The 13802-nt window shown below is 54.1% G+C and overlaps 1 protein-coding gene across 2 annotated transcripts in view; it reads left to right on the top strand.

The window, feature by feature from the left end:
• The window catches only part of LOC131588589 (zinc finger protein 239-like), a 59698-nt gene that overhangs the window by 41720 nt on the left and 4176 nt on the right, over positions 1-13802 (top strand). Inside the window, exon 2 of one of the 2 annotated variants that reach the window (XR_009279614.1) lies at positions 8342-8834. The exons of the other annotated variant lie outside the window; for it this stretch is intronic. The gene's annotated coding sequence lies outside the window, so the exon portion shown is untranslated. Of the gene's footprint in view, positions 1-8341; positions 8835-13802 lie in introns of those variants that run through there. 2 annotated transcript variants of the gene reach the window in all.

Consider the following 13802-nt stretch of genomic DNA (forward strand, 5'->3'; position numbering starts at 1 on the left):
GGGTGTCTGTGAGAGATTTTTGGGGATCCTGACCCCTGCAGACGCCCCAGAGATGTTATCAGATGCCACCTGCAGCAAGATGTTGATGGGGATTGGGGGCTTCGGCTTCTACCTGTGCAAGAAAGGAGAAGGTGTCCAGGGCTTGTGTCCTCCCTTCCCTGGAGTGTGTATGCTCTCCCAGGGCTCCCCAGCCTCGTGTTACCCCATTTTCTCTGCCCACAGAGCTCCTCAGCCGGCTGCCGCAGCCCCTCCCTGTGGCCTCAGGCCTGGCCGGGACCCCCCGCTCCGACCCTGCGCTGATTTTGGGGGCGTCATGTGGCCCCCAGCCCCGCTGTCACTGTCCCTGCCTGGCCCTCTCAGTGTTCCCAATAAAGCTTCCCAGTTCACCCCTGTCCCGTTTATTGGGGGGCAGTGTGGACAGACTTGGGGGGGATCCTGTGGGGGGTTTGAGATTGGGGGGACCGAACGGGGCATGGGATGGATCGGGAATGTGGACCCCCATGTCTGCCCCCTGTGTCACCTCGCTCTGGGGATGGCCTCACGAGGCACCTGAACCCCAACGCGGCACCCAGCGAACCCCAAAAGGCGCTGGGACCCTCAAGCTGCCAGGGTAATTTGGGCAGGGGGCGCGTGGTGGGCACCCACGCTGGGTCAAGAGCCCAGCACTGCCTCAGCCAGACCTGCCCTGGCTTCAAACTAGCTCCTCCCACGGGATGCATAGGAACTGGGAGAAGGCGGGGGCAAGGGTGGGGGCTAGACCCAGAGGAAGCAGAAGGGATGGAGGAGGAGGAGGCGGGCAGAGGAAGGAGCAGGAGAAGGGCTGGAAAGAAGAGTAGAAGGAGGTGGGATTCGAAAATTGGATGAGCGGGAGGAGGAGGAGAAGTGGGAGGAAGAGGAGGAGCAGGAACAGGAATAGGAGCAGGAATCCTCCTGCCCCTGTGTTCATCTCGGTGCCCACGGGGAGCCAGGAAGACGAGAAGACCACGAGTCAGGTGTCTTCCCAACACGGATCACCAGGGCTCAGCCCCATGGGGGTCACTATGGATCATTCAATGCCGATCCTCCCATGGGGGATGGAGCTGGAGCAGTGCACGAAGCTCTTCCTGCACTTGGGGCACTCGCAGGGCTTCCCTTACTGGTGCCTCCATTGATGTTTGGCCAAGTGAGGCTTCTGTGAGCAGCTCTTCCCACACTTGGGACACTCATAGGGCCTCTCCCCTGTGTGGATGCACCAGTGCCTGACAAGGTGGGCATTTCACTTGAAGCCCTTCCTGCAGTCGAAGGGCCCCTCCTCTGTGTGAATCTGCTGATGTACCAGGAGAGAAGCTGATCTGAAATTTCTTCCCACATTTGGGACACTCATAGCTCCACCTGAAGTTCTTCCCACATTGCCCACACTTGTAGGGCTTTTCCCCAGTGTGGATCCTCTGGTGCCGGATCAGGTTGGAGCTGTAACTGAAGCTCTTCCCACATTCCAAGCACTTGAGCTTCTACCAGGCCTGAGACTTCTCCCCCAGCTCTGAACTCCAACTGGATCTCTGGCTGCCGTCCTGGCGTAGTGATGTCTTTCATCCTTGCAGCTCCCTGGACTGGGTTTGGAGCCCCTCCTTGTGTGGGATCTCCAGGGCTTTTCCTCCTTCTCCATCTGGCCACAGCTTGAGAATGGCAAATCCTGTTTTAAGGGAAAAACAAGTGGTGAGTGCCTTGGGCTGGGGCCTCCTACCCAGGTCCAGCTCTGGAAGTCTCCGTATCCATAAAAACCACACACCACAACAGTTCAGGCGCTGCCTGGCAACTGATGAGTCATCAAGAGGGCCGTGCTCTGATTGGCTGATGGGCGGCAGCTCCACACACGCTGAGATGGACTGGGTGAGCCCTGGGAGCCACTGAGAGGGACAAGAGGCCCTGAGCGATGGGCACAAGGAGGGCTGAGGGCTCTGGGGTGATTCCCAGGGAGGTTTTGAGAGGACATGACCGAGTCCTTCTCTGTGGCCCAGGAGCAGTGGGCACGGGCAGGAAAGTCCAGGAGCGAAGCGCCTGACACTGCAAAGTGGACGAGCCCTTTGCCTCTGCCCTCTCCCAAACGATTTCAGGGCTGTGCCAGAGCCAGCAGTCACCCCTGAGAGACCTCAGTCACCCATGTGTGTCACCCCCTTCTGTTCCCAGCATGTTTCCGGGTGACAAATGGGACAAAAACTCCCAGAGACACCCAAATCTCCAGCACTGCCCGGCTCTGATGTGAGTCCATCCCACAGGTAGCAGCCCCCTCACACTGCTGCAGCCTTGGGGGTCACTCTGCCACAGGGTCAGTCCTGCCAGGACAGGCAGCTCCTGTGACCATGGGGTCACAGCCTCAGGCATCCCCCTGCTCCAGGAGGGGCTCCTCCAGGGGCTGGGGCGGGGGGGAATCTCTGCATCTGGCACCTCCATCTTTGGTGCCACCAGGGATTGGCTCTGGTGGACACAGAGGAAACTTCCAGAATCTTCTCCCCGAACCCACCCCACTACCAAAACAAGGTCGTGTGTAAACCCAATACACCCCAAAAAATGGGGTTCCAGATGTCCAGGGGCTCAGGTCTGCCCAAAAATGAGGCCCCAGGTGAGGGCGTTCTCTGCTTGCCTGAGCGCAGCCTGAGGGCTGAGGCAGCAGCAAAGCGGGGACACCCTCCTCCAGTGGGGATGTCCCGCAAATGGGGGAGCCCCACAAGCCCCTTGGAACCCTGGGGCTAGGTTGCTCCTGCATGGATGTCAAGAGCCACCAAAACCTCTCTGTCCCTGCCCTCTGCAACTGCACAGGGACAGGAAATACATGAAAGGCCCAGAAGTCGAAAGAAGGACTGGTAGACATCCAGCCCTGAGCGCTGGCACAGGCAAAACAGACTCAGCTTGGGCACAGGGAGTGAATTTATTACCAAACAAATCACAGCAGCACAAGGAGAAGGGAAAGAAATCTCTTCAACGCTTTCCCCCCACTCAACATGGATCACCCAGAAGAGGGATCACCAGGGCTCTGCCCAATAGTGGTCACTGGGGATCATCCAACACTGATCCTCCCATGGGGGATGGAGTTGGAGCAGCGAACGAAGCTCTTCCTGCACTTGGGGCACTCATAGGGCCTCTCCCCATTGTGGAGGCACCAGTTCAGGAGGACAGCGGAGTTTTGCTTGAAGCCCTTCCCACAGTCGGGGCAGCAGAAGGGCCTCTCCTCTGTGTGAATCCGCTGATGCAGGAGGAGACGGGAGGACCTCCGAAACCTCTTCCCACACTGGGGACACTCGTAGGGCCTCTCGCCTGTGTGGAGCATCTGGTGTTCCCGCAGACTGGACTTCCGCCTGAAGCTCTTCCCACATTCCAAGCAGGTGTAGGGCATTTCCCCAGTGTGGATCTTGCTGTGACTGATGAGGTTGGAGCTCCGGCTGAAGCTCTTCCCACATTCCCCACACTCGTAGGGCTTTTCCCCAGTGTGGATCACCTGGTGTTCTCTCAGATGGGAGCTGTACCTGAAGCCCTTTCCACATTCCAAGCACTTGTGGGGCTTCTCCTCAGCCTGAGACGTCTCCCCCAGCTCTGAGCTCTGGCTGGATCTCTGGTCACCATCCTGGCACAGGGTGGGTCTTCCCTCCCTGCAGCTTCCTATGCTTGGTTTGCAGCCCCTCCTTGTGTGGGATGCTTGGGGCTTTTCCTCCTCCTCCATCTGGCCACGACTTGGTAATGACAAATCCTGGTTTGGGGGAAAAAACAAGGTGTGAGCGCCTTGGGCTGGGGGTTCTTCCTGCAGAGGTCCATCTCTGGAAGTCTCCAGGGGTTTTGTGTCCAAAAAAGTCTGTGAAGCACCAGGTTCCAAAATAATCTTGGAGGAGATCCACCTCTCTTGTCTCTCTACTCTGGGGTTTGCTGACTTTCCTTCTCTGGGCTGATGGGGGTCCCGTGGCTCCTGGGATTCCCCCTCTCTGGGGTCTTGCCTACAGATGATCCAAGGGGTTTTGAGTGTCCCAGTGGTCCCTTCTCTTCTGACTCTCTGCTCTGGGGTTCCAGGGATCCCAGGGGTCCCCACACTCCAGGATCTTCTCCTCCCTCCTTCAGGCTGCTGGGTCCCACCCAGCTCTGGGATCATCCCTCTCCACTTTTCCCACCCCAGGGGTTTTGCGTTACCCCTCCACCACTCACCTGGGGGGTACCCAAGACTGATGTCCTCCCACTGTCAGTACCTCATGAACATCACATGGACCCCCAAAGGGGGATCTGCAACTCAGCTTTGGGATCCTGCAAGATCCCCAGGAAACCAAGCCCTCCCAGTGACCACAAAGATATTTGGGTGTCCATTCTGGAATCTGCAAACTCCAAACACTCCTCTCAGAAGAATCACTACAGGACTCCCTGATATATTTGGGCAAGCTTCACTTCCCTGGTAACTTCTGAGAGGGAACCTCATGCTTCTGCTCTGATTCCTGTTCCTCCTTCTCCTCTCTCCCTCTTCCTCTTCTCCTCTATGCCTACCCTGGATGCCCCTTTCCCACACTCGTCTGCCCCATAGCCATAGCACCAGCTGCTGAGTGGAGGGGAACCACTCCAGGTGATTTAGGGACCACCCCCCGAGTGCGGATCCATACCTTCACAGAGCCCCGGGGAATCCCTCCAGGGATCAAGTGATGGGGAAACAAAAGGACAACCCCTCCCATGAACCCCTTTCCTGCTATCCCCCCATCCCTTATCCTTTCCCACCCCTTTGCCACCATCCTCCCAAACCCCATCTTCCCTCCGGCTCAGTTTGGGGCTGACCCAGCCCCCTCTCTCACTCAGTTTGGGTGAGTTTTTATGGATTTCCCTGTCTTTCCCATCGTGTTGAAAGGAATGAGATGAAAGTGACTTTACAAACAGATGGTGTGAACCTGCTTGGAGATAAGACCAAGGACTTGTAGACAGAAGTGACAGAAGAAACCATCAGTTTCAGAAAATGTTATTAATTGACAGGAACTGCTACTCAGTCAAGCTCCTGCTAAATTTCTGAATTTTGAGAAGAAAAACAAAGACTTAACAGAGCCATGAATATTGTATTTATATGCAAAAGGTGAGCATGTTGAGGTCGTTTGCACATTCTCCCAGAGGTAATTAAGGACAGGAACACCCACAGGGGCAGTGAGGGAAGTTGAGAAGGGATTTAGACAACTGGGAGCTGCAGGATGATGTTGGTGTGCTGGAAAGGGATTGGCTGAAGGGGAGTGTGCAGGACTATGGTTAAGGCAAGAAGCAGCAGGAACAAGCTATGGGGTAAGAAAAATGATGATGGCAAAGAGGAGGAAAAGAAAAATACTGAGGACTGGGATATTTTACAGAACTGTCTTATCCTCAAAATTTGCCCACTGATCCAGATCCTTTACATCACCTGTTTCCAGGACAGGAAAAGAAGGAGGTCAGGATTTCAGGGGGTTTCTCTGAGCTGGGAGCGGCAGGAGCGGGCGCAGAGCTGCGGCACCGGGAGCACGGGCTGGGGGCCTGTGGGGAGCTGTGGGGCCGGGCCGGGGCTGTGGGGCAGCCGGGGCTCAGCGCCGGGCGCTGCCTGACCCCAGCACCCCCCGGGCAGGGCCGGCAGTGGCCCCCGGCCCCCAGGAGGCTGCGGGACGCCCCGGCCGCTGCCCGGCCCCGTGGAGCTGCCGGCCCTGCCCGCCGGGGGGGCCGCCTTTGGACACTGCGGCAGGACAGGGACCGGCTCTGGGATACGGGCTGGGGAGGGGAGCCTCAGCACAGCCAGCACCAGGAAGGAACAGCTCAGAAATGGGGATTAGACCTGCAAGGATCCAGATGATCTTGAAAGCATTTTGTGCTGGGTCCCTGGAGAAAGGAAGGATTTTGCAGAAAGCTCAGCACCTGCCACAGGATGAGCACCCACAGGCACTGAGGGGGGCTCCAGCAGGGCCACAAGAAGCCCCTGCAGCACTTGCTCCCAAAGGCTCAGCAGCTGAATGCAGCAAGGGATGAGCAAAAGGCCAAGCTGAAGGCAAAGGCCATGGCACAGTTCCTACAGCCCCTGAGGGATCAAGCCCAGGGCCCAAGGGGGCCCCAGCACCCAGGGGACACCCTCGGCCACAAGCACCTGGCACAGGCATTGCCCTCCTGGCCAGGGGACAGCCCACCCAAACAGCCCCTGGCAAGGAATCAGCCTTCCAGCTGCAGGGCACAAGGACACTGCAAGCACAGACAGGAGCACCCTCAGCACGAGCAAGTCCAGCCCTTGATGGACACGGATTCTTAGCGGTCTCACAGCTCCCATTCCACCAGGGACCCACCACACTGCAGCCCTTGGGAACATCCAGGGTGGCTCTGGATCCAGAGGAGGCCATTCCTGAGGGGCCTCTTGATCCATTCTGAATCTTAGATCTAAGGGGGGGAAAATGCCAAAAATGTCTTTGATTATTGAGTGAATAAGTGGGAAACATGAGCTGGTGTGTTTTCTTCAACCATTATTAGCAGATGTGGGAGACAGATTTGAAACGCATGGATTTCTGCTTCCTCCTAATTGTGATTGTAATGTACTGGGAAGGGATTAGATGGCTAATGTGGAAATACAAATTTATATTCTAAAATGTAAAACAGAAGCTAATGCTTTTTTAACTCCCTGACAAATGTCTGGCAGAGCCTAGGCTGAAGTGAATACAGAAGTGTGGGCAGCCCCAGCAAAATAAGGAAAATTAGATATGGAGCCTCTCCAAATTACCCTGAAGCAACCAGGACAAGAGGTGTCTAAAAGCAATCCCCTGTTCCAAGGGAGGGAAGGAAGGGCTCACAGACTGTTATTGAGTCCCTACTAAAGGCAGGGCTTTTGTAGCCAGGAATGTCTCCCTATAATGCTCCTATCCTGCCAGTCAGGAAACTGGATGAATGGATACCAGAAGGAAAATAGAATTTTAAGATTTTAAAAAGCAAATTAACTGAGGCTCCTGCCTTGGCCCTTCCAGACTGGGAAAAAGAATTTGAATTGTTTGTGAATGTTAAACAGGGCCATGCCAAATGAATTCTTATGCTAAAATGTTTAACCCAGTGGCCAGAGTGGCCTCATTGTCTGCAGAACTGTGCAGCCACGACTTTAATGGGAACTGAGGCCCAAAAACTGATGGCAGGAGGATCTCCTGTTGTTCATGTCTGGCATCAACTTAGAGCTTTGTACACCAAAAGAGCCTCCAAATGAATGAGCAGAGCTCGGTTATTACAGTATGAAACTTGTTCAGTGGCACAGGAGGATTTAGAATTGAGGACGGGGAAGGGTTTAACCCAGCCTCCTGTTTGAACAGCCTGGAGAGGGGGCTGGGAAGAAACCCATGACTGCATTCAAGTGACAGAGCTCCAGACCCAGGCTGGGAGAGATTTGAGGCACACCAACCTTTGGACTTTGCTCTTCTCAACACCCTGTTATATACATGTAAAACCTTACAAAAGAAAGGTCTTGTAAAATCATGGTTTAGGACTTGTTACTTTGGCTAAGTATAGCTAGCTGCTAGCCTGATAAGTTCCCATGCATAAACATCTTGAGAATGAAAAGTTCATTAACACAACAAACTATTCTTGGGGAGAAAAACAAGTGCACCTGTTGTAACAAGGGATCTGTCCCATGAGAATCAGTAGAAGTATGTAAACATTTTTAGAGAGACAAGTTTCAATTGACACGTACACTCACCATTACCAACCAGAGAACTGAGCTCCTAATCAACTGGCATTAAGCACAGTGCCTTCTGCTAACCATGTAAATATAAGCTGTGTGGAATAAAGATTGGGCTATGATGGAAGAAACAGGTGTCATTGTTCATCTCTACTACGACACATCCAACCAGGACATCGGGTCCTGCCGAAGCAGTGGAAAGAAGCAGCTCTGGTGGCCAAGTGGAGTGGCCCATTCCAAGTGTCCCCAAGCACAGAAACAGCCCCAGCACAGCTGAACACAGGGGGACCTCTCAGCCTCACCTCAAGGGCTCTGAAGCCCTGGAGATTTGGACTTCCCTGCTGCAGGAGGACCATGGGAGGCTGCCCATGGAGCCTGCACTGAAGGCAACGCAGCAGCAGCCAGGGCTCCCCAGCGGGGGAAGCCCCTGGGCCTGCCCACAGATCCTCTGCTCAAATCCTCGGCCTGGGCACCCTCCTTTGCCATCTCCAGCCACTGCAGGACAATCCTTGCTCTCACTCTTGCAGCTTCAGCCCTTTCTGTGCCTGCCCTCGCCACAGCTGCTGGGGAAGGCACCGGGACAATTCCACTCTGCCTCTCAATTACACTCACACTCGGCCCTGCCTGGGATTCGATTATTGGAAAAAATACCAACTTTAAAATTATTTTTTATTTTATTCCTCTACTCAGGCTTGGTTTGCCTTTGCCTAGGATAAAAGAATTTTCTTTAAGTGATGTCACACCACTCAGCAAAGCCGAGCTTAACACCTCAACAGACTGGGAATAGCACAAAAGATTCTCCCCAAGATAACGACCATCAACAAAACATCAACACCCAGCAGCAAACATCAACCAACATCTCCCCCAGACACTGCCCCAGGCACAGCTGGAGACACCTGGTCTGGAAAAGGCTGAGCAGGAAATCCAGGAGTGCCCACCTAATTCACATCACAGGCACAGAAATCCGGGTGCAACAGGAAACCAAATCCTAACAACTCCACACTTTCAAACCAATGAACATTAAACCAATGGATTTCCATGGGTTTTAGACTGTAAAAAGTTAAGGATAAATCATGAAACACGTGTCATAGAATGATTTTCTCTGCACACCCAGGCTATGTGTGTATGAAATTATTTCTGTTGCATATCCTGACCAGAATAAAGTAATGGCTTGATTCTCTAACCCTGAAGTTATTGTTGGGAGAGTTTTTGTTCTTCCTACAGATTCAGTGACAAAATTAAAATAATTTTTCTCAATAATCCTATTTTTATATTGTCAGTTAGATTAAGGAGAGAAGTGTGAGAATTTTTTTTAGTCCGAGGAGGAGAAGTAGCAAAAATCTTTAATACTTTGGGGGGGTTTTCATGTATGTTTGTGTGTGACTGTTAATGATGGCAAAATTTTGGTATGGGTTTTTCAGTGTTCCCCTTTAGGCATTTTGCAAAACCAGAAGAGATTTAAAGGTGACCCTTTAACTCTTAAACATTTAATGGAATTTAAAAAAAAAAAAAGCAGCAGCGAGGGGAAGACAGGGGAACATGTGAGTCACCCCATGCCTGCCTTGGAAGAGAAGCTTAGTTCAAGGCAGCCAGCAGAGGACTTATTGAAATGCAAATTAACACTGCTAGGCCAAAGCTTGAACAATGGACCAGGGGCTTTCTGCCGGGGGGGGGGGGGGGGGGGATGGATTTGGGCAGATTCCCTTTGCCCCTCACCCCAAGCTCTGCCTGCTTGCACAGATGGAATTTGCACAGCTAAAGGCAGAGCCCACAGTGAGAGTATCTGACTGCAACAGAAATTGGTTAAGCTGCAAAGAAAAACAGAAAATGGAGAATGCTGTGAAAACTTCACTAAAACAAGTGGGGGGAATCATCCCTGTCCCCACTCCAACATGTGCTGTCTCTGTCTATATTATATAGGGTGTATCAGACCACTGGGGTTTCTTTTCTGCCACAAATTCAGAGAAATCAGTTGGGAATCCAAGTATGTGATGATGTAATTAGAGAAATTCTGACAATTAATGCAGCCCTGGCTGGAGGGAGCACCCAAAAATGGGAAAAGATGAACGGCCACCAGAACAAATCCTGCAACACCATGGGCATGGCCATGGGCACCCTAACAAATTCATATCAGGGGCCAGAGAACCCATTTATCATTTCAATGGCATAATTAGATTACAGGATGTCATTGAAATAACACCCAACCAGACAGCTCCAGCTCCTGACCTTCCTACCAGCCAATCCACTCGGATGAGGAACACAACATTTCACCATGGGATGGGGTCAGATTATCTATTAGCAGGAAGCAGAGTTTGTGGAAAAGTAAATTACTCAATATGCTGTCTGCAAATAGATGACAACATAAAAGTGATGAAATAGATTACAAAGGAAATAAGAAATCAGTTCATGTACCAGTCCAAACATGGAAAGGATGGGAATGGGACATGTTTTTGTGGTTCCCTGGCAGATTGTGGGTTGAACAAATGCCAGACAGAGCTGTCCCCCTCCAAAATTACACCCTAAAAATCCTATAACTCAGGGATTTTCTGGAATTCCTCCTAGAAAAAATGTGCTAGGAGCTGCCAAATTGATTGAAAGGGGGATTGAGCAGGAGGGAGTTTGGTACTCCAAACCCAAGTACAGAGGGAGGGAGGGTTGGGGATTGGGGGAACGATTCGGAAGGGGCAGAAAAATGGGGGGAAAAAAGAGATCTGGGACCTTTAAAGAGTGGGGGAATGGGCTGTGAAACCAAAATTGAGTTGGGAGGGGTCTGTGGACTGGGGGAACAATGAGAAAGGGGGGAAGAGGAGAGGTAAAAGTGGAGTTGGGATGGAAGAAACGTGGTTCCCCGTCCCGCAGCACTCAATCCCTGGAGCGATTCCCTGCGGCTTGTGGGGAGGAAGATCCGCATTGGGGGGTCCCCAAGCCCCCTGCCCATCCCAGCGTGTCCATCTCGCTGGTGTCCTCGAGCTCCCAGCCCGGCCCCGGCCGCCTGCTCTGCTCCCTGATGGATTTCTCCCCTGCCCACATGCAGCTGAGCTGCTCCCAGGGCCAGCAGCAGCTCTCGGGCCACGTGCTGGCCACTGCCGTGCTCCCCAGCGGGGACTGGAGCCAGCAGCTCCTGGTGCTGCTGGAAACCGCCCCCGGCAATGCGGGCTCAGCTCCAGCTGCCAGGTGGAGCACGTCAGCCTGGAGCACCCCCTGAGCCGGCACTGGGGCACGGCCCGGCCCCCACAGCGCCGCCAGGGGCTGCCAGGACACGGAGGGCATTTGGGGCTCCTGGGCTTAACTGGCAGCCCCTCCTTGAGAACCCCTCTCCCCCTGTCCCAGCTCCCCTCATCCCCCTCTCCCAGCCCTTTCCCACCGCCTCCCGGCCCCGCTCCGCTCACCCCAGAGCTCCTCGCCAGCAGCCGAGAGATGGAGGAGGAGGGGAAGGAGGAGGAGGAGGAGCGGGAGGAAGAGGAGGGGTAGAGGAGGAGCAGGAACTGCAAGAGGAACAGCAGAGGAGGCTCCACGTGTGTCCGTCGCTCTCTGGATCTGCAGCCCCTTCGCGCCGGGAACATCGGGCCCCAGATCCCGCAGGTGACCGAGAAGGGGAGCGTCACCCCGAATATCTTGGGCGGTCCTGGCAGGGCTTTCTTGAAGGGGGGAGGGATATTTGGAGCTTACCCGAAGTATCTTTGGGGGTCCCTGTTTCTTTTTTTCGGGACGGGGCGGGCGGAGCGATGCTTGGATCTTGCAGGACTCCAAAGTGGACCCGAAATCCCCTTTGGGTGGGGAAACACCCCGGGAGGTGTTTTTTTGGGGATGTCCCGGTGGTGGCTGCCGGCAGAGCCCCGGCAGTGGGTGGGGGATGGAGGTTCCCGGAGGCACGTGGCGATCGCCCGGTACCAGCAGGGGGGAGAGGAGCAGCCTTGAGACTGGGGAAATCGAAAAGGGTGGAGCCCCAGGAGCCCCGGAGCCCGAAATGGAGGCCTGGAGACGGGAGAACCCGAGAGCCAGGAATGAGGGGAGCCTGGAGAAGGGATGAGCCTGGAGAGGGGGAACCCCTGGGACACCAAAATGGGGACCCCAGAGAGGGGAGACCCCTAAGACCCCCAGCACCCCAGAGTAGAGAGTCAGGGAAGGAGGGATCCCTGGGACCTCAGAACCCTCAGCGTCCCGTGTCATAGTGAGGTTTAGATGTCTTGTCCAGTTCGGCCAGGTGGAGTGTGGTGGAATAAATCGGGACGGGTGTGCTGGAGTGCCCAAAGATAGATTTTAATGTTCACTGGGACTACATGGTCCAAGGTGCTGCATCCAAAAACCAGCGGATGGGCAAGGGTCCACTTGCGAACGTGGACCAGGGACATGACCTATTATGGAATGATCCCAGTAGTATCCTAATTTCCATCGTTTCAGTATCCCACCTCCCATGGTCTTAGGCTTGTTTCCCCTGTGTCAGGAACCTGGTCCAAGGCGTGATCTATCCCAGCTGATTTGGTTCCCACAATCCCTTTCTGCAGCTCCAGAGAGGGGGACCCATGGGACCCTCAGCAGCCCAGAGATGGGGGATTCCCAGAATCCCAAAGTGGGGAGATCAAAGGAGGGGACCTCTGGGATTCCCTGGAAGCCTGGAGCAGGCAGAGACCCTGCAGAGGAGGGTCCTCCAATATATGCAGGAGCCACAGCATCCAGGACAAGGGGGACCCCCAGAACCCCACAGTGGAGACACCAGAGAGGGGGAACCTCAGGGAGGGATTTTTTTCCTCCGAGTCTTGATGTCTTGGAGGTTTTCATGGACACAAGATACCTGGTGACTTCTAGAGATGGACTTGGGAAGGAGGAATCCCCAACCCTAGGTGCTCACCCATTGTTTTTGCACCCAAAACAGGACTTCTCGTTCCCAAGCCTCGGATAAATGGAGGAGGAGGCAGTGAGGAAGATGCTCTGGGACCCCCCAGGCAGGTGAGGAGGAAGTCACTGTCCCTTTCCCCCTCTCTTCTGGGCCATCTCCCAGCCCAGCATCACCCTCGACTGCAGGACAATGCTGGGGCTGATGCTATCATGCCAGGGACGGATTGCACGGATCTCCTTCCCCTTCCCTCTGGCATGGAGGCAAATCCCATGACTTTTATTCAATTTCCTTGTTCCTTTCCTTTTCCCTCTTCTTCCTTCCTCCCTTTACTTGTCTCTTCTTGTTTCTTATTCTTCTTGTTCCTTCCTTTTCCTTCCGCTTCTTGTTCTTTCATCTTCCTTCTTCCTTTTCTACCCTCCTTCCTGTCCTTGTTCTTTCCTTCTTCCTTCCATGTTCCTTCCCCCCGTCTCAGTTCTGGGAGACAGGTGTCTGCTAGGGAGGGCAGGAGCCTCCCTGGAATGAAAAAATGTAGACCCCCTCCCTCTGAATTGTTATAATTCTGAAATCAAGGGCGCTCAGGCAGAGATCTGGGGATAGGAATAACAGTTTTTTACTAGTATTTATAACAAGGCAAACAAACAACAATAACTACAGCATTAGCAAGAAAACAGAATCAGGGACCCCGTGACAGCTTTCTCAGCTGAGAGGGGAAGGGATGGAGGAGAGACTTTGCTTCACAAACCCCCTCGGGCAGTCGGTGCCGGTGCTCCTGCAGGGGCTCTGAGGAACAGTCGGCTGGAACAGCAGGGATGAGCTGAGATCCTGGGCTGGTGGCTGAGGTGTATCAGCAGCTCCGCGGCGGTGGCTGGCACTGCCACACGTCCCGGCAGGACAGGGGGTGCGAGGCAACCAGCGAAGAGGGAAGAAGGAGAAGAAGCATCAGCTCCATCTGGGTGATGGCGAAATTCCTTTCTCCCCACCGCAACAGCTCCGCGCCCAAAGTGTTCTTCTCCGAAGCTGAAGAAAAGCCCGCCCTCCTTTTTCCTGGGCCCCTTCGCCCCCTGGGCCTGGCCTAACGCTTTGTGTTTTCTCAAGCACTCACCAAGTACCCGAAGTCAGGTTTTCCCCACAACTAATGGGTAAGAATTCCACAGGTGAGCCAGAACTAAAAAGAGGACACCCAACCCCCAATACCCCCCTTGTTCTTCCTCCCCCAGGCACTGAGCTGCAGATGGAGACCAGGGAGGACAAATCCCTGCAGCAGAACCTCGTGGAAGAGGCCATTTTGAGCGGCTCCAAGGGGCAGGAATCCAA

The sequence above is a fragment of the Poecile atricapillus genome, chromosome 26, assembly GCF_030490865.1.
Source record: "Poecile atricapillus isolate bPoeAtr1 chromosome 26, bPoeAtr1.hap1, whole genome shotgun sequence".
NCBI lineage: Eukaryota > Metazoa > Chordata > Aves > Passeriformes > Paridae > Poecile > Poecile atricapillus.